Source organism: Ascaphus truei, chromosome 3 (genome assembly GCF_040206685.1).
Source record: "Ascaphus truei isolate aAscTru1 chromosome 3, aAscTru1.hap1, whole genome shotgun sequence".
Classification (NCBI taxonomy): Eukaryota; Metazoa; Chordata; class Amphibia; order Anura; family Ascaphidae; genus Ascaphus; species Ascaphus truei.
Genome location: NC_134485.1, coordinates 102813404 through 102832858, shown reverse-complemented (window position 1 = coordinate 102832858; position 19455 = coordinate 102813404). Strand labels below are relative to the sequence as shown.

The 19455-nt window shown below is 44.9% G+C and overlaps 1 protein-coding gene across 5 annotated transcripts in view; it reads right to left on the bottom strand.

Annotated features, from left to right (window-relative positions):
- LOC142491687 (P2Y purinoceptor 8-like) overlaps positions 1–19455 on the bottom strand; it is an 82048-nt gene that overhangs the window by 20448 nt on the left and 42145 nt on the right. For 2 of the 5 annotated variants that reach the window (XM_075594612.1, XM_075594614.1), the window contains exon 3: positions 15571–15670. The exons of the other annotated variants lie outside the window; for them this stretch is intronic. The gene's annotated coding sequence lies outside the window, so the exon portion shown is untranslated. The remainder of the gene's footprint in view (positions 1–15570; positions 15671–19455) is intronic. 5 annotated transcript variants of the gene reach the window in all.

Genomic DNA, 19455 nt, shown 5'->3' with positions numbered 1-19455 from the left:
GAAAGCATTAACTTGGAGGCAGCAAGAATTTACAGGGGTTAATGCAGACATTGCCTGAGAGTAATACATAGGTAATTTTTTCTCTGTATTAGGAGAGACAAGGGATCTCTCCTCTGGAGCTAGGGGCGTGCCCGTGGCTGGCAGAGAACAGGGAATTATCAAAGGAGACTCAGAGAGCTGCCCCTCAGGGGTTAATACAGAAATGACCCTGGGAACAGAACTTAGGGATTCTTTCTCTGACGGGGAAAGTACACAGGACTGCCTAGCAGAGGTTAAAGCTGGAAAACCCTCAAGACCTAGAGAGAGGGATTCAAAGCTAGAAATAGGAGAACTAAGGGACTTATTCTCTGATACAAGAACCTTAGTGTTAGTTAGTGACACATATGTGTTCTCCAAGGGGACCTCACAGGACTGATCGGCAGGGGTTAATGTAGACATATCATTAGTGTAAGGGAACCCGGGTATACAATCAGAGCTTGGGACTGTGGCAGTTACTACGTTGGGAGATATTGGTAATAGTTCTGTTTGGTTATCTCCCGGAGAGAGAGATACGTCCCCCGGTTTAGCAACAGGACTGGTAGCCGAGGGATACCGCCAAACGACGGCGTGAGCGGCTAAGAGACGATCCTGTTTTAACAAGCAATCATCCAATGCACGGGAAAGTACATGCATCGTCTCGTGAGCGAGAGCCACCATGACGGAAGGTTCCAGGAATACTATAGGAATGTCCAAGGATTTTGTCAGGGCATTGAGTGTACTACAGGCGTTGACTAGTTCCACAGGACACAGCTCCTCCCCAGTTAAAGGGGAATCAGGGGAGCAGGCAATTTTAGCAATGGCCAAAACACTGGCCAGATACTGTTTTAAGTCTCTGAGGCAGTAAGCCTTATAAACCAGATTATTACGGCATTTCTTTTGCAAGGGAGTCAAGCCCTCCAACATAAACGGATCTTCCATCAGAGGTATTATATCGCACAAATAATTATCCTCAAACTGGGACTGGTCTACAGGCTGGGACAGGTTTTTAGGAAAAAACTTACCAACCCACACCTCAGCGGGGTCCGAGTTTGTAGGGCCGAGCATACTGTCAAGGTTCTGCTCGCCACAAACCAGGACCGGACCGCGAGGCTGAGGTGGGGTTGTAAAAGCACCGACCTGAGACCGCGCAGGCTGATCCGGGTTGCGCAGTTCGTAGTCGTATGTCGCAGGATCAGGATTGGAGAAGACAGCGTCGTCGTTGTACAAGCCAGGGTCAGAACAGGAGACGTCAGGATAAACATTGTCCATGCAGGAGTTTGGCAACAAGGAGATAGGAGAGACCCGCTTCAGCTTAGGAGCGCGGGGTTGGCCTTTGCGCGAGCGACGACCATGGCCCATGGTGCTGGTCACAGGAGATGGTAGGCAGACCAGAATGGCACACCGTCTTGCTGTACGGGTGCACCAGTGCTACAACGCAAAAGTCCTGAGCGGGCAAGGGAATCCACTGTTTCAGCGCAGGAACCAGGACACGGCCTCTCTATATTAGGGAAAGAGTAGGCCCCAGGAACCAGGAAGCTGTAGATACAGGGAAACCTCCGCTTCAGTGCAGGAATCCAGGAGACTGCAGAACGCAGGGACGAACCTCTACTTTAGTGCAGGAATCCAGGAGGCTGAAGGACGCAGGGACGAAACCTCTGCTTCAGCACAGGGGAACAGAAGCTGAAGGACGCAGGGAATACCTCCGTATCAGCACAAGGAAACAAGCGGCTTGAAGGGAGCTGAAGGATGCAGGACGTAACCTGGAATCAGCATGGGAGAACAAGCGGCTTGAAGGAAGCTGAAGGACGCAGGGCGTGACCTGGTATCAGCAAAGGGGAACAAGCGAGAGCTTGTGGCAAAACAGATGACATCCAGTTAGGACTATGCTCGGCAAGGAGCATTATGGGCAAGCAATACTTAAAGGCCAGCGGGCCAATCCCCGGCGGGGGTGTGAAGGTCCTGCCCCTAATGAGTGAATGCAAGTATAGTTTGCAATGAAAGGCTGCACAGCTGCAGTAGATACCAGAGGGAGTGTGTATTGCTTTGAGTGAATCCAGGCTGCAGCAAACCTCAGGAAAGCTGTTCCCGGACTGCACCGGTCTGCAAGGTAAGGTAACCAGTAAACCGTGGAGCGGATTCCTTACAGGTTGTTAGTCAGTACAGATGTTAAAAAAGGAAGCTCCGGAGGCATTAGCACATGGGTGGCATGACTGCGGGTCTGACTGACCTACAGATGCAACTGCCAGTTTTAGACTGCTTGCCAAGGAAAATCTGTGACCATCTCGCAGTAACTCGTGAGATGGTCCACAGCAGGCTGTAATGGCGCATCGGATTAACACAGCCGGTGTCCCTGCATTTGAATGGGACTCGCAGCCAGGTAGGATTCACACAGCGTGAGTCCCATTCAAATGCAGGAACCCCTACTGTGTTAATTCAATGGGCCATTAGTCTGGCTGCAGGAATCTTGCAACGTGGGATGGGTTTTAGTGCAGAATTCTCAAGGCAAGCTGTCTACAACCGGCAATTGCAGCTGTATAGCTTGGAAAAAATAATTGTTGAGGGAAAGTAAATTATACAGTATATCAGATGTGGCTGGAGAAACATAGAATTTGATGGCAGATAGGAACCACTTGTCCCACCTGGTCAGCCCATTTTCCTACCTGCTGTAAAGCCTCAGACCCTATTTGACTGTTGACTTTCCTTAATATTTAGAACAGCTTTATGTATATTCCATAGCAAAAAAAGGAATGAGGGGCAAACAACCTCAGGAAAAACCCTCTGACAAATAATTGTGTATTAAAATACACATTTATTTGTCACAGAGTATTTTTCCTGAGGGTGTTTGTGCCTCATTCCTTCTTTGCTATTTCACATATACGGACTGGGAGACCAGTTTTTTGAGAGCTGCAACCCCTACAGGGTTTAATATCACGTTTGCATTACTTGTGCTATATTTAAAATATTTATTTTGTGCTTTTTGTTTTTTATGTATATCCCAAGCATTTTTTTAAATTTCATTACTGTATTAGCCCCTACCACCCTTTCTGTAAAGAAGTACTTCCTCACATTCCCCCTTAGGCTGCGTCCATGGTGAGCGCGACAACGCACGCGGAGCGATCAAAATGCTGTGCTTCTATGAGATGGGCCATAGAGCGTGCGACCAAACCCGTGATGAGAAGCGCCGGCGCCCGCGATCCATGATCAGACAAATACATTTGTTTCTGTCGCGCAATGGCCGCGTCACGTGAGTGGTTCACCCAATGAGGGCGAACCAGCTCCGTGATGCCACGGCCACGCCTCCCCATTGAGTCTACCCCTAGGCCACCAATCGCTCCAGATACAGGCGCGTGTGACGCCACGAGCATGGTCGCACCATGGACGCGGCCTTAGCCTGTCACCCTCCAGCTTCAGAGAATGACCTCTTGTTCTAGCACTCCTCTTTCTTTGGAATATTATTCACTCTTGTACTTTATTGACGCCCTTTATATATTTAAACATTTTGATCACATCCCCCCTATATCCTCCCTCTTCTAGCGTCTAAACTGCCCACATTAAGGTCCGGTATAATCTTTCATGATAAGTATTATGCTTTACATCCTTCCGGGTATATGGTCTCCAGAACTGAACACCGTAATCTAGGTGACGTCTCACCAAAGACCTATAATGTGGCACAACCACCCCTTTCTTTCTGCTGCTAACACCTCTCCCTATACAACAAAACATCCTGCTGGCTTTCCGCATAGATTTGTTGCAGTACATTGCTCGCATACTTTTAAGTCGGTTGAAATAATGACTCCCAGGTTCCTTTCCTCTTTAGTAGTTGACATTATAGTCCCATTAATTCTGTATTCGGAGTTTGCATTTTTCTGACACAAATGCATTATTTTTCACTTTTTGGCATTCAATTGTAGTTGCCACACTCTTGACCATGCCTCCAATTGACCTTAATCACTGGCCATTTTGATTGCCACCCCTGGAAGTGAAGTGAGACTACGGTTTCTCTTCTCCAGTCATCTGGAACTACACCTGTTAATAGCGATTGGTTAAATACTGTAGATCTGTTAATGGTGTTGCCAGCACACCCCTAAGCTCTTTTAATATCATTAGATGTAACCCATCTGGCCTTATTGACTTGCCCACTTTCAGTTTTGAAAGTTCTAGTAGGACTTTCTCCTCTGTAAATGGACTTGTGTCCTACTCCTTTCCATATATCTATCACCTTCAGCTGTGAAGACGGAGCAAACATTATTATTAAGGTGGTCTGCTATACCTCCGTCGCCCTCAACAAGACTAATACCTTCTGTCTTTAGTTTTACTCTTCCTCCTTTTATTTATATACGTTAACCCTCCCCCACCCGTTTAGTATAATAGCTATTGTATCTTTTGCTTGAGCCGTTGCACATCTGATTATATACGCAGCCCCTTCCTGCCTGGCCTGATATAGTTATCTATTCTCCTCCCCCTGCTTATATTTCCTCAAATCTGTCTTTTTCGCTTTTACAATAGCTACCACCTCATTTGAGAACCATATCGGCTTTCTTTTCCTTGTATTTTTACTAACCTGCCTGGTACAAAGGTCTGTTGCTTTTAGTATAGCATCTTTTATTTTTTTCCCCACTGCTCCTGCACTCCACTCAAATACCTCCACCCTGCCAAATAATCCCCTTAATAATCTCACATATTTGATAAATAAACCCAATTTAAATCTAAGACTTTATCTTTTTTTGTGTTATGACTTAGCCTGTCTTTATACTAAGCCACTCTTATTGATGATCGTTGGAACCCACAAGTACACCTGAAACTTTGTCCCTATTCGTAAGTACTAGGTCCAGCATTACTTCATTGTGTGTTGGCAAGAAGTGGAAAGCATGAAGATAAGAGAAATAGAGAGTCACATACTCCACGTGGAGTGGAGCCCGTGAACACACCTGAGACCTAGGAAATAATCTCTCGCTTTATCTCAAGCTGGAGCTGAAAATAATGTGGTTCAAATCTAGAGGACACCCAGTTCCCACACTGCTAAAAAAAAAAGTGGAATTAGTTACGTGGGGTTGCTATCATTAGAGTTTAAAAGTGTTTAGGAAGGTGAACATTAAAGCAAAGGTAATATCCCCAAGCCATTTGATGGGAGGGTGACTTGAATAACCTTCTCCCCCCAGGCTGCTGTTGATAGGCAATAGGTACTCTACTGCCTATGTGCTAGGCAAGGTGGAAGGCCAGTGCATTTTGGCAGGATTGTGGTTGGGCTAGGAACCAGGTATATAAAGGGGAGGTTGTTGGGTGGTTTACCACAGTTGCAGGTGAAGTGGATGCCACCCAGACTCCCCCCCACCCGGGGTTCCCTTCTTCAAGGTCAAGCGGCAACCACAAACCCAACAAAAGGGCCAGTATATATTCCATATACTCTTTTACACCACGAACACAACTTCACATTCATATATTTTTATTATTTTTAATATAGTTAAGGCGTTATAATATTTTTAAAGCCAGACTATTTAGGGAGCGCCCCAGTTCAAACATTGTCATGTTCCAATTATGTAAGTAAATTCGTGTTTTTTTGTTATACCATACTTTGTTTTTTTATTTTTATTATATCTAATATTCACATTTTTTTTTATTAGTTAGTACGTTTTACTGCTGTTGCAAGCCTCTATTCTCCATGTGGCTCCAACAATTTTTCTTTTTTAATCCTGCCAATTACTTTTGGGCGTAGTCTTGATCTTTTAATCTTTCTTGGAATCCAGTTTGCCCAATGATGGTAATTTCTTCTTGCGATATGTATTTCTATATATTTTGATATGTACTGTATATGTATGTACTTCCATTTCAATTTCTTCTCCCCTATGATGATGTCACAGACTTTCATTTGTTTCAAACCCATTAATTCTTTTTCCTGTATATTCAGATAATACCCAGCATGGGTCTTGACCTGCCGTCAACACAATATCTTGTGTTTTTAAGACAAATGGTAACTACATTAACCATTGAAGCACCTGATTGATTAAAATACTTAATATTCCCCACCATTTTCATAATACTGTAGATTATTATTAGAAAATTCATCCAATGTCAAATTATGCACTGACCCTACTAGTGAATACCAAAATATATTCATAAATCTTTTAGCCAAATCTTTTGGATTTGGTATCATAACAAAAAAAGGATTTATTTTGTATATCAATGATCCAAGTATTCTTTTCTTTTATCGTCTCCTGAAGAGATGCACAAATCAATTTTGGACCCTCCTCGTAGGCTGATAATTTCTAGAATCAATGCCATGACATCTAATGTGTCCCAATTTATTGACTTTTTCCTCCAAAAGTATCTATGCAAGGTCCTATCTTAAAGACATTATTCACGTACTCAATGTGATGTCTCATATCAAATGGAGGAAAAATATCCAAGGGCCACATATGATATCCAATCGCTTATACGTGTATTAATCATAGTCTAGGTATTAAAGTGGTCCAATATTTCTTGGTTGAATATATTTTTCATACTAAATCACAAATATTATTTTTTTTGTAAAAAACAATTCTATTTACAAATATGTGGAACGGCCATTGGGACCAGGTTCGCCCCAAGTGACGTCAATCTTTTTAGGGGCTGGTTGGAGGAAGAGAATGTGCAGGTGAATAACCCACATGAGGCGAACCTGGTCTTCTGTGGCTGGTACATAGATAATCGAATAATAATTTGGGAAGATACATCATTCAGTTGACCAAGGGACACAGGCTTCAAATAATCAAAGGTTATGCCCCAAAATCAAGTCACACACACACACACACATAATTTATATATATATATATATATATATATATATATATATATATATATATATATATAAAAATAATCATCAGGGAGCCAGGTGGTTAGCAGCAGGCACAGATGTCCTGGATAAACCTGTATCAAGGCCTTCACTTAAGGCTGGTTCAAAGAACTTATTATTGTCAGCGCAAACTAGTTTTTTATTCATTTTTTTGTTTCAAAGTTTTTTTATTAGGCGTTAGTACATTTCACATAATTACAGATACAGCAAATATTTTGGCCTAATACAGAATTTTTTTCATTTTGTTGGTGTTTGTCGGGGAAAAGCCTCAACACTCCCCTGACCCTCTTGGGTCCACAGGGGCAGTGTGAGTGTAGAAACAGAAAAAGGAAAAGTGGGGGGGGGGAGGGGGCCGTGGCCTCCCTCCTCAGTTTCCATTTCTGGGGTCCCTGTTCTATCCCTACTCCACTCTTATTCCTTTGAGGTGTTTTAGTGTTGGAGTATCGTTTGGGTTAGCCATGAGTCCCATGTCCTGTAGAAAGAGGCAGTGGACCTTTTCAAAAAGGCTGACAATTTCTCCATTTCCATCACCTCTTGTATCCTTTTTTTTACTGTTTAGATGGGGGAGACACTTTCTTCCAGCAGGCAGCCACCGCACACCTAGCCGCTGTGAGGATGAAGGAGACTAATTTTCCTGTTGGTCGGTCCAATGTCTCTAAGGGCTTGGCCAACAGGTAGGTCAGTGGGTCAATGGGTATTATGAGGTCTGTGACCTCTTTTATTAAGTTTTGTATGGTTTCCCAGTATTTCTGAATTTCCGGACATGTCCACCAGATATGGGCCATGTCCCCCTTTTGACCGCAGCCTCTCCAACATAGATCAGAAGCCAGGGGGTAGATTTGATTTATTCTAACTGGGGTAAGATACCAGCGAAATAGTATTTTGTATATGTTTTCTTTGATGTGGTACATATGGAAGTTCCTGAGGCTGTTTCCCAAATACTTTCCCAATCCTCTCGGTCTATAACTATATTCAATTCTGCTGCCCAATGTAGCATGTAGTCGTGGGTGGGAGCTTCCATTGCCCTCTCCAGTTCTGCATAAATTTGTGTTATAAGACCTTTTTGGTGTTTTTTATTCATTTTAATATTTTCCCTGTATTTAATAAATTGATTGTGCTATGTTGTGGGGCATCCTGTCTGTGCTTGTTTTCCAGATACAGTATATATTTGAATTCTTTGTCGTGTGAGGACCACATCCATATAAGCAACACAGTTCACCCTACTGTACATTTGGAGACCACAGTGTCCTACATTTAAGACATGCAATTTCTATTGTGCTTATACCATTTAGTATACAGTTGTGGCATACTTTGTTATAGGTGCTATAACTTTTACATTGTAAATCTGCTCTTAGTACTTACATACAGTGTATGTATATATATATATATATATATATATATATATATATATATATATATATATATATATATATAGAGTTCGACAAACCTATACATCTGCACGCCCCGGGCGAGTGGATTTAACATCGTGGCGAACTCCTATTGGCCCAAGCAGCACACGTGTTTTTTATTTTTTTTATGTTCCCCGAGTGGGGCGGGAGATTGACGCGAGGTAGGGGGGAGGGAGCAGGGTAGTGGTGTTGGTCTCGGCCTTTCCTCTCTTCTGACCCCCCCCCCGTGTGTATATGAGAGAGTGTGTGTGTATATGAGCGTGTGTGTGTGTATATGTATATGGGAGAGTGTGTGTGTATATGGGAGTGTGTGTGTATTGTGGTGCCATCACTGTCCTCTAGGCGTTGAATGGAGCAGCTATTGGACTTTTTCACCACAGAGAGTTAATCCTCTCTGGCATGACTGCTCACCTGCTGGCTGATTAATCAGGGAGTGCCTTAAGAGTATGGAAGCAGCAAGGCACTAAGAGACAGTTTTCACCAGAGAAGGGGGAGACAGAGGATCTTCCCAGCTACCAGGAGCTGGCTAAAGAAGTCTGAGACACTGCTGAGAGACACTGCTGAGAGAGCTGTGCTGAAGCAGTGACAGCTGGTTACAGAGGAACACAGGAGTTTCCCTGAGCTCCCGTGGGGTGGAATCCCAAAGAGAAGAAGGAAAGACGATAGACTGTGCTGAAGCAGGGACATCACCAGATGGACTAAGATAAGCACAACCCTTTCTATTGTTTACAAAGACTGCTGTTACCTTATTGCTTATGCTAGGGCATGTTTTGGGCTGACAACTGGCTTAGCTGGCAGCCGGGTTAGTAAGGGTTGCTGCTGAAATGTGTAGTTAGCTTTCCTAAAGGAAATAGGATTTGATTTTATTATTTGTTTTTTCTCAAAGGGACGGTGGGCCTATTCATATTATTTATCCCTGTAAATAAACCCCATGTATAGAGAAATACAGTGTTTCCTGCCTCATTTGGGACAAAAGAGACTGCAATGTGGTGTCGGCATCACAGTATGTATATATGCGAGTGTGTGTGTGTATATGGGAGAGTGTGTGTGTATATATGGGAGAGTGTGTGTGTGTGTGTATATGGTAGAGAGTGTGTGTGTGTATATGGTAGAGAGTGTGTGTGTACAGTATATATGGGAGAGAGAGTGTGTGTGTATATGGGAGAGAGAGTGTGTGTGTGTATATGGGAGAGTGTGTGTGTGTGTGTGTGTGTGTGTGGGTAGGACACTAGAGGTAACCCCCCAATCAGTCACCCTCACCTAGTCAGTCAAAGTCACCCAGTCAGTCACCTCCTCCCCACCCAGTTACCCACCCAGTCAGTCAGTTACCTCCCCGTCAGTCAGTCAGCCCCCCCTCCCAGTCAGTCAGCCCCCCCTCCCAATCAGTCAGTTACCCCCTCTCCCCAGTCAGACAGTTACCCACCCCTCCCCAGTCAGTCAGTCAGTTACCCTCCATCCCCAGTCAGTCAGTTACCCCCCCTCCCCAGTCAGTCAGTTACCCCCCTCCCCAGTCAGTCAGTTAGCCCCCCCTCCCCGGTCAGTCAGTTAGCCCCCCCCCCATCCCAGTCAGTCAGTTAGCCCCCCCTCCCCAGTCAGTCAGTTAGCCCCCCCCAGTCAGTCAGTTACCCCCCCTCCCTGTCAGTTACCCCCCCTCCCCAGTCAGTCAGTTAAAGTCAGTTACCCATCCCCAGTTAGTTACCCCCCCTCCCCAGTCAGTTACACCCCCTCCCCAGTCAGTTACACCCCCTCCCCAGTCACCCCCCCTTCCCAGCCAGTCACCCCCCCTTCCCAGCCAGTCACCCCCCCTCCCCAGCCAGTCACACCCCTCCCCAGTCAGTCACCCCCCCCCAGTCTCTCTCCTCTGTCTCTCTCCCTCTCTGTCTCTCTCCCTCTCTGTGTCTTGTTTCCCCTCTCTGTGTCTCTCCCCTCTCTGTGTCTCTCCCCTCTCTGTGTCTCTCCCCTCTCTGTGTCTCTCCCCTCTCTGTGTCTCTCCCCTCTCTGTGTTTCTCCCGCCCTCTGTCTCTCTCGCCCTCTGTCTCTCTCGCCCTCTGTCTCTCTCGCCCTCTGTCTCGCTCGCCCTCTGTCTCGCTCGCCCTCTGTCTCGCTCACCCTCTCTCGCCCTCTGTCTCTTTCACCCTCTCTCGACCTCTGTCTCTCTCACCCTCTCTCGCCCTGTCTCTCTCACCCTCTCTCGCCCTCTGTCTCTCTGTCTGTCGCTCTTTCTCTGTCTGTCGCTCTCTCTCTGTCTGTCTGTCGCTCTCTCTCTGTCTGTCTGTCACTCTCTCTGTCTGTCGCTCTCTCTCTCTCTCTGTCTGTCGCTCTCTCTCTGTCTGTCGCTCTCTCTCTGTCTGTCTCGCTCTCTCTGTCTGTCTCGCTCTCTCTCTCTGTCTGTCTCGCTCTCTCTCTCTGTCTGTCTCGCTCTCTCTCTCTGTCTGTCTCGTTCTCTGTCTGTCTCGCTCGCTCTCTCTGTCTCGCTCTCTCTCTGTCTGTCTCGCTCTCTCTCTGTCTGTCTCGCTCTCTCTGTCTGTCTCGCTCTCTCTGTCTGTCTCGCTCTCTCTCTGTCTGTCTCGCTCTCTCTCTCTCTTTCTCGCTCTCTCTCTGTCTGTCTCGCTCTCTCTCTGTCTGTCTCGCTCTCTCTCACTCTGGATAGCTTATTTACCCTATATATCTTAAATGCCCTATACCTACACCGAAATAACCTATACTGCTTTCTTCCAGATCTGACTCAAGCTTCACACAGGAGACATCGGAATCCTCCCTAACCCAGAAGACAGGTAAGGAACGCCTCCCCTCCAACATATAAGATTGCGGGAATGAGGGTACCTGGACATCAAGGGACTGCGGATCAGGTAAGATCCCAGGTGGGATTGCTGCTTTAGATATTGGGAAGTGGGGGCATCTAGACACAGGTTAAGGGGTTCAGGAAACTAGTCATTCATATCTGGTTTCCCCCCCCCCCCCTAGATCCGACATTTATACACACACACATACACACACACACACACACACACGTAACACGGACTAATTGTAGTATAATGTAATACAATAAATAAACTTATGTCACAAACAAATGTTCTTACTAGGAATTTATTCAATTTATTTTATGTATTTATTTTTTAGGGCGGGGCTAGGGGCGGGGCTAGGTGGCGAGTTGATTTTTTGGTTTGGCGAGTAGATTTTTGGGTGATTTGTCGACCAGTGTGTGTGTGTGTGTGTGTGTGTGTGTATGTATGTGTATATATATATATATATATCTTCTCCATTTTGGCTTTATTTTTGTTAAATAAATCATGACAGGGTGTAATATGTCATGTGTTCTTGTTCATCTGAGGTTGTATTTACCTAATTTTTAGACCTGCTAAGGAACAGATGATTGTTATTATGTCCTGATATGTAAAACCATAGAATTCAAAGAGGGTGTACTTTCTTTTTCACACAACTGTACATCCCTCTCAACAGTATGCTAACTCAGGGGTGCTCAAACTTCTTTGTCTGCGCCCCCCTGCCTGCTCACCCCCCCTTACCTTTTCTCCGGTGTCATGTGGTGTCACAACAGCATCTGACGTCACGTTGCTATGGCAACGTGTGGCACTAGACGCCTCATTGTCATGGCAACGCATCGTCAGAAGTCCCGGAGGCATTTAATTTTAATGTTGTGAGGAAGAGCGCTGGGCCTCTGTAAGAGCTGCCCCCCCCCCCCTCCCACAGAAAACGTTGCGCCCCACCCATGTGCTAACTAAACACTATCTAACAGAAGACATTTCAAATAAACCATCTGCAAGAAGCAAATCAAAAGGGAGTTCCACCTAATGAAGTGATCCTAATCACGAAACGTGGAGGGTTAATTTGCAACTTGCAACTCGGCTGTTTGCCGGAATTCTAGTGGAAAAGTCCTGGTTTCTCCTGCTGTCTGCATCACGAGCTGCAGTGATAGAGTGCAAAGCAGAAGCAAGGAGACGGCCAGCACAGGATTATCTCAGCGAGTGCCACACTTCCCCTTAAAACTGTGAAAGCTCATTTCCTATGGAAATATTGTGAGTTCAAGATCACTTGTTTTTAGATATATGTGTTATTAAATTGCATTATTATACTATGGGCGTTTTGTGCCCTTTCTTTTCACTTTCTTTCCGAATCATTGTATTTATATAGCGTCTGTGTACGCAGCTCTTAACAAAATGACAATACAGTGAAAATAAAGTACAAAGAATGGGGATAACCGTACCAAGTAAATGATAACTTAAAGGAAGGCTGTCTCGAAGAGCTTACAATCTAAGTAGTATTTTTGGAAACTGACATGTGAAATATATTTTTATTTCTAAAATGAATGGTGTAGATAATAGATTACCTGTGTTGTTTTATTAGATGTAATTCATTCATGATCTGCACGAAATAATCAGATGTAATGTATCCAAGTTGATTAAAATACATTTTATTTACTTGATCATTTGGAAATTGGCAATTTAGTGGGTATTTACTAAGCAGTAATTAGTCATCTAGTCCTTGCTCAAAAAAGGTTACAGTCTAATTTTGGATAAGTAGCTAAACCACACCTTTTCCCAAATACCCATTTACACATAGTAAAGCATTTCCAACTCAAATGTACAGTACTGTATGCAATTTTTACACGTGCATTTCCTGCACTTTGCAACAAATATCTGTTTTTGCAATCAGACTGGTTTGGTTTCTAATTATAATATCACTTTCCTGTAAAGATGAAACCAAATAACACATGATCCAATACGGAGTTCATATCTTTCTGTTGTTGTAACATTCCTGAGGAAGTTCTGCAAACAGCTGCCACCCTTATACACAAACAGCTGCTCCATCAACTACCAAATGAACATCAACAGTGCATTACTCTTAGCAAAACAGAAAATATACCGGGGTCTCCAGTATGTATCAAAGTCTCCTGGCTGCAAAACTGGAGCAAAAACAAACAAACAAACAACTGCACCATATTTATCAAAGGAAAAAATCCTATTGAATCCTATGGAATCCCATTTATTAATATTTCTGGTGCAATTTGTTTGGTGCAGTCTTGCCCCATTTCAGTGAACTGGGAGGCTTTGATACCCAACTCCTCATGACGCATTTCTGTGACAAAAATCAAATACTTTAAAAAAAAATTGATTTCAATGGTATTTTTTTTTGGGGGGGGGGCAGCCTTTTGCCCTATAATTGCTTCACATTTGCCTTGATATATGTATTAACCATTTGGGTGCCCCCAAGACGTAGTTACTGCATCATGAGGTATGGCATTCTTGGGGCCCAATGATTTGAAAGTTGCGTGAAGCCCAATGAAACCTTTTTTTTCCAGCTAGGAGCACGTCCTGCGTTAACATGGAGCGCAGGAGCCCTCTGAAGTGAAGGAACATGGTAGAGGACTCCTCCTCAGTTTCTGGGTTATAGTCCGCAGTGGTCACGTGACCACCCTATACTGAAGACACTCCAGAGCCGCAGCCCATCCGGCACTAAAGGAGTTGAGGCAAATTTGGTTAAAAACTGGACCATCTTCATTCTACCACTATGTATCCAAGTATTTTGCCCCAGGTTGTGACTTGGGGAGTGTCAGTAGGAGGCGTTGGGTAGGAGATACATGGTGCACATTTTATAATGAGATGTATCACAGTCTGCGTCATTCTTTTTCCCTTTTAGCTGCCCTCAAAAATCTGAAGTTGTTTGAGTCAAAGATTCTGGGGGATATGTATCAAGGCAACCGTGGAGCAAGACTGGGGCAATTTAATAGCACCATGTGTATCAAAGAAAAAAGTCCCATTAAAAGTAATAGGATTTATTCATTTGATACATCTAGTGTAGTTATTTTGCCATAGAATTACAGTACTTCACTTTTGCCTTGATACATACTGTAGGACTAGGGATGGCCAACTTCAGTCCTTCAGTACCTTACCTTGCGGGTCACTGTACTTTTCACACTTATTCCCTGTTCCCTGCATCATCATGCTGATGCTGTTGCGGTTAGACTGCCCTATGGTACTACTTAGTGCATAGAACATTCTCACTGTTACCAATACAGAAATAGTGGGGTTAATATAGATTCACTGACCATACTATGGGTCTTTACACCGGGGGAGATCTATACACATATGTATACTTGAACCACCCCCATGTACTAGCGGGATTACAACATGCTATTGTGGGCAAATCATTACTGCTAGGGTAGATATTGATGTATGGTGTGATCTTTGGCTATTAGAATGCTTATTTCTAAAGAAACATAGTTGATGGCTTACTATATACAGTAGCACTTTACTCTTTTATAGATAAGTGCATATACTGGTGCACATCGTATGCCCTATGCTCATGTGGGACACATAATTACTGGGATTAGTTACATTGCCACATCAATTTATGATGCTGTGTAACTTCGTGTGATATACCCTGCATGCATACTGTACGATATACCTGTATCTTGGCTGTTTCATTTACTCTACTTGCAGTAGTATCCACATATATTTTTACCAATTATAATAATGTGGGGCACTATTTAGCTACTACCCATTATTATTGATACATATGGTATTAGCCATCATTACCCATTCCACTATAATTATCCCTATGAGACCATAGCTCTGGTTGGGTTTATTTACAAACTCTTTTTGCCCTACAAGAATGTGATGTCACAATTATATATATATATAGCCCCATTATTGCTGTAATTTTAGATATGTTTTAGCACATCTTTTTACTGGAAAGTAGGTTTTCGGTTTGGAATAAAAGAACCTTTTATTTAGCACCGTTTATCTGCTGTCAACTTACGGTATGTACTTGTGTCTATAGGTATTCATTAACTGTTATAGTGACTGCATATCTATAATGGTTCAAACTTACTTACAGTGACGGTCCATTAAGATATGGAGTTTTTATACGATCCAAATATATATCTATGTGACAAACAGCGCAAATAAGGTGGATGGTTTCTGTGGATCCCATTCTAGGGACCACACCATTATCCCCATATGCACCATCCACTGTATTTTACTTCATAGCTGAGCAGGAGGTTTTTCTTTATGGTTGTCTAAAGCCGGGATATCCTGAAAACCTGGCCTGTTGGTGGCCCTTGAGGAATGGAGTCGGCCACCTATGCTGTAGACACGTCTGCATCAGATGTACTGTAAGAAACTGTTCTTACATATGCATAGGGGTATACTGTACAGTACGTATCAAGGCAAAAGGGGGGCAGTTCCGTGGCAGAAACATTGCTCCAGATCAAAGAAAAAGTCAAACAGGGCTACTCTTTGTACAAAAGTAAAAAAAGGATACAATCCTAAACTTGGTCTTAAAATCCTTGATTACCTTCTGCTAGCACCAATCGACGTTTGTGAAGGCGCTCCTTATGCACTTCTGCGTTAGCGCCGGGCCCGGCAGAGAATCCTATGTATGTGAAAGGAACGGGCTGTGTGCCCGGGCGAAGCAGTAAAAAAAAAAAAAAGATATTAATATTCAACTAATTAGTTCATGTTGACGCTGGTAATTGCACCCAATACTAGGATAGAACAATTACCTAAAATGCCCTATGGGCAAAACAATAAACTTTTATTAAACGTATATATAGACGCACATTAATACGACGCAATAGATCAGAAGGTGGTAAAAACAACTAAAACACAGGCACGGGTATATAAGGAGGTAGTGATTAGATAGATATCAATAATACCACTACATAAATGAAGTCCTCCTGTGATAGCTCCGGTAGGGGTGGTATGTGGTGGGAGTAATTGTGCCTAAATGCAGATAGCAGTAGGTGCTAATAGATATGTGGCAGGGAAAACCACCTAAAACCTGGGAGGGTGTAGTGGGTGTGTACAGTACTATTGATATAGTGATACCGGAAGAAATTGCCTCGCTTAATGATAGTCGTGAGAGGTGCAGCCTGTATTAGGGTCGATATAGCTGTGCAGCGCAGTGTTCTAATAGTTACACTGTCACCTAATACATCCAGTGCAGTCCTCACTCTCCAGACCCGCAGGCAGCGGCAGAGGCCGATATGGTGCACATAAGATGGCAAAGCAGCTACAAATAGTGACCTCCGGTACACAAACTGACACCCTCCCCAGTAAAGGAGCGATCTCACTCGTGACCTCCGACGTCAACACGATGATGTCATCCCGACGTACGTTTCGCGCTCGGGGGCTGGCGCTTTCTCAAGGTAGGAGGGTGAGAAAGCGCCAGCCCCCGAGCGCGAAACGTACGTCGGGATGACGTCATCGCGTTGACGTCGGAGGTTACGGGTGAGATCGCTCCTTTACTGGGGAGGGTGTCAGTTTGTGTACCGGAGGTCACTATTTGTAGCTGCTTTGCCATCTTATGTGCACCATATCGGCCTCTGCCGCTGCCTGAGGGTCTGGAGAGTGAGGACTGCACTGGATGTATTAGGTGACAGTGTAACTATTAGAACACTGCGCTGCACAGCTATATCGACCCTAATACAGGCTGCACCTCTCACGACTATCATTAAGCGAGGCAATTTCTTCCGGTATCACTATATCAATAGTACTGTACACACCCACTACACCCTCCCAGGTTTTAGGTGGTTTTCCCTGCCACATATCTATTAGCACCTACTGCTATCTGCATTTAGGCACAATTACTCCCACCACATACCACCCCTACCGGAGCTATCACAGGAGGACTTCATTTATGTAGTGGTATTATTGATATCTATCTAATCACTACCTCCTTATATACCCGTGCCTGTGTTTTAGTTGTTTTTACCACCTTCTGATCTATTGCGTCGTATTAATGTGCGTCTATATATACGTTTAATAAAAGTTTATTGTTTTGCCCATAGGGCATTTTAGGTAATTGTTCTATCCTAGTATTGGGTGCAATTACCAGGGTCCTCCCCTTAATCCACTCCCTTTAGAAATACAAGCACTATATTCTTGCTATCTATTCTACTAGCCTGTCTGTGCAGTGTTATAAGGCAGCAGTGCGCAAACTGGGGGGCGCGCCCCCTTGGGGGGGCGCAAGATTATGTAGGGGGGGCGCAGGCTGCGTGCGGGGTAACCTGGGGGCGGGAAGAGCTGTGCACGGGCGGCCGTGCACAGGCTGCTTCCCTGCTGTCTGTGTCAGAGGGGGCGGGGCCAGAAGCTCCGTGCACAGGCTGCTTCCCTGCTGTCTGTGTCAGAGGGGGCGGGGCCAGAAGCTCCGTGCACAGGCTGCTTCCAGTTCCCTGCTGTGTCTGCCTGCAGAGGGGGCGGGGCCTTGCTGCGGGGCCTTGCTGCGGGGCCTTCCCTGCACACAGACAAGCCCTCCTCCTGTCTGTTAGCCGCCCGTTTTCAGCAGCACATGGGGGGACCTGAGCAGGTTTAGTTACTCCCTCCACCCACCAGGTGTGTGTGTCTGTGTGTGTGTATATATATATGTAGAAATATGTGTGTGTATATGTAGAAGTGTATGTGTATATGTAGAAATGTGTGTGTGTATATATATATGGACTGCAGTGTGTGGTGTGTGTGTGTGTGTGTGTGTGTGTGTGTGTGTGTGTGTGTGTGTGTGTGTGTGTGTGTGTGTGTGTGTGTGTGTGTGCTGTGCCTGTTGGTTGTCTGTGTGTGTGTGTGTGTGTGTGTTGTGATTGAGTGTGTGTTGTGATTGAGTGTGGTGATTATGTGAGTGTTGGTTGTGACTGTGTGTGTGTAGTGATTGAGTGTGTGCTGTGTTGGTTGTGATTTCAGTTTGGTGTGTGTGTGTGTGTGCCTGTTGGTTGTCTGTCTGTTTGTGTGTGTGTGTTGTGATTGAGTGTGTGTGTTGTGATTGTGTGTGTGGGTGTTGGGATTGTGTGTGTGGGTGTTGTGATTGAATGCAGCGTTGCACAAACTGAGGGGGGGACGCCCCGGGCGCAAGATTATTTAGGCGGGGCGCGTGCAGCAAAACCTGGTTGCGCAGGCAAAAAAGATGTGCGCGCGCGGGCGACCAAACAGAATAGTGCAGGTGAGGCCACTTGATTCGGAGGTACGGGGAGGAGCACACCCCTGCGCTGTGATGTCAAAAGCCCCTCCCTCCGGTGTCTGCACCTACAATAGCGCTGTGTTCCTGCTCTCCTCCGCTGGCAACCTGCTTCGCTGCGATACTCTGCAAGTGAGAGGGTCGGCTGCACCTATATCAATCACACTATGAATGTACAGAAATAATAATAAAAAAGTGTAAACACTTCCCCGCTCGTGCTTGCAAAATTATGCAGGACACCTTGTGCTCATGCTTGGAGAGTTGGTGATGTCACCGCTCTCAGCGGCAGCGTGGACGCAGCCAAATTTTGCAAGAGCGAGCTGTTGAAGTATGTAAGTATTTAGGCTGCGCTTATAGTGCCGGCGACGCAACGTCGCCCGAAAACAAATGCATTGTCGCCGCCGCGTGCGCTTATAGTAAGTGTGACGTGGTGACGCGATTTTTTGAAGCCGGCAATATTTGATTTTTTAGGGGCTGTCGCCTCGTGACAGCCCCTGAACCAATCAATGGCCTGGTCGCCCACGCCGCCGCAAAGCGAAATACAACTTTCGCTAGCAGCGACGGGTGACGTCGCGGGCACTATGCACGGCCTTAGACATATTTGTATTTACATTATATACTGTTAAATAAAGGTTTTTTTTTCATGTGATTTTGATTACATCAGGCAGGGGGGGCCCGAGAAATGTCATGGATAAAAAGGGGGGCTCGGCATAAAAAGTTTGCTCACCCCTGTTATAAGGGATCTGTGGAAGATCAACCTATTGTCTTCCTTTTTACTTGCTACGCCAGTACCATCCCTTTGCACCGGCTATACTATTTGCTATTTGGTGAGCGGTGTACTATTAGTTAGTTCATGTTGACACCTCTCTTTTGCCCGTTGTTTTACGCCACCCCGGAGATGGCGGTAGTGTCAATATTCTTCAAAAGATTAGTTTAGCACAAATCTTGGTAACTAGATTAATTGTCAGGCAATGCCTACATGTTTGGATAACATTTTCATATACAGGCATACCCCGGTTAAAGGACACTCACTTTAAGTACACTCGCGAGTAAGGACATAGCGCCCAATAGGCAAAGAGCAGCTCACGCATGCGCCCGTCAGCACATCCTGAACAGCAATACCGGCTCCCTACCTGTACCGAAGCTGTGCACACGCGGGGAGACTATAGAGCCTGTTACAAATGCGTTATTTACATCAGTTATGCACGTATATGACGATTGCAATACAGTAAA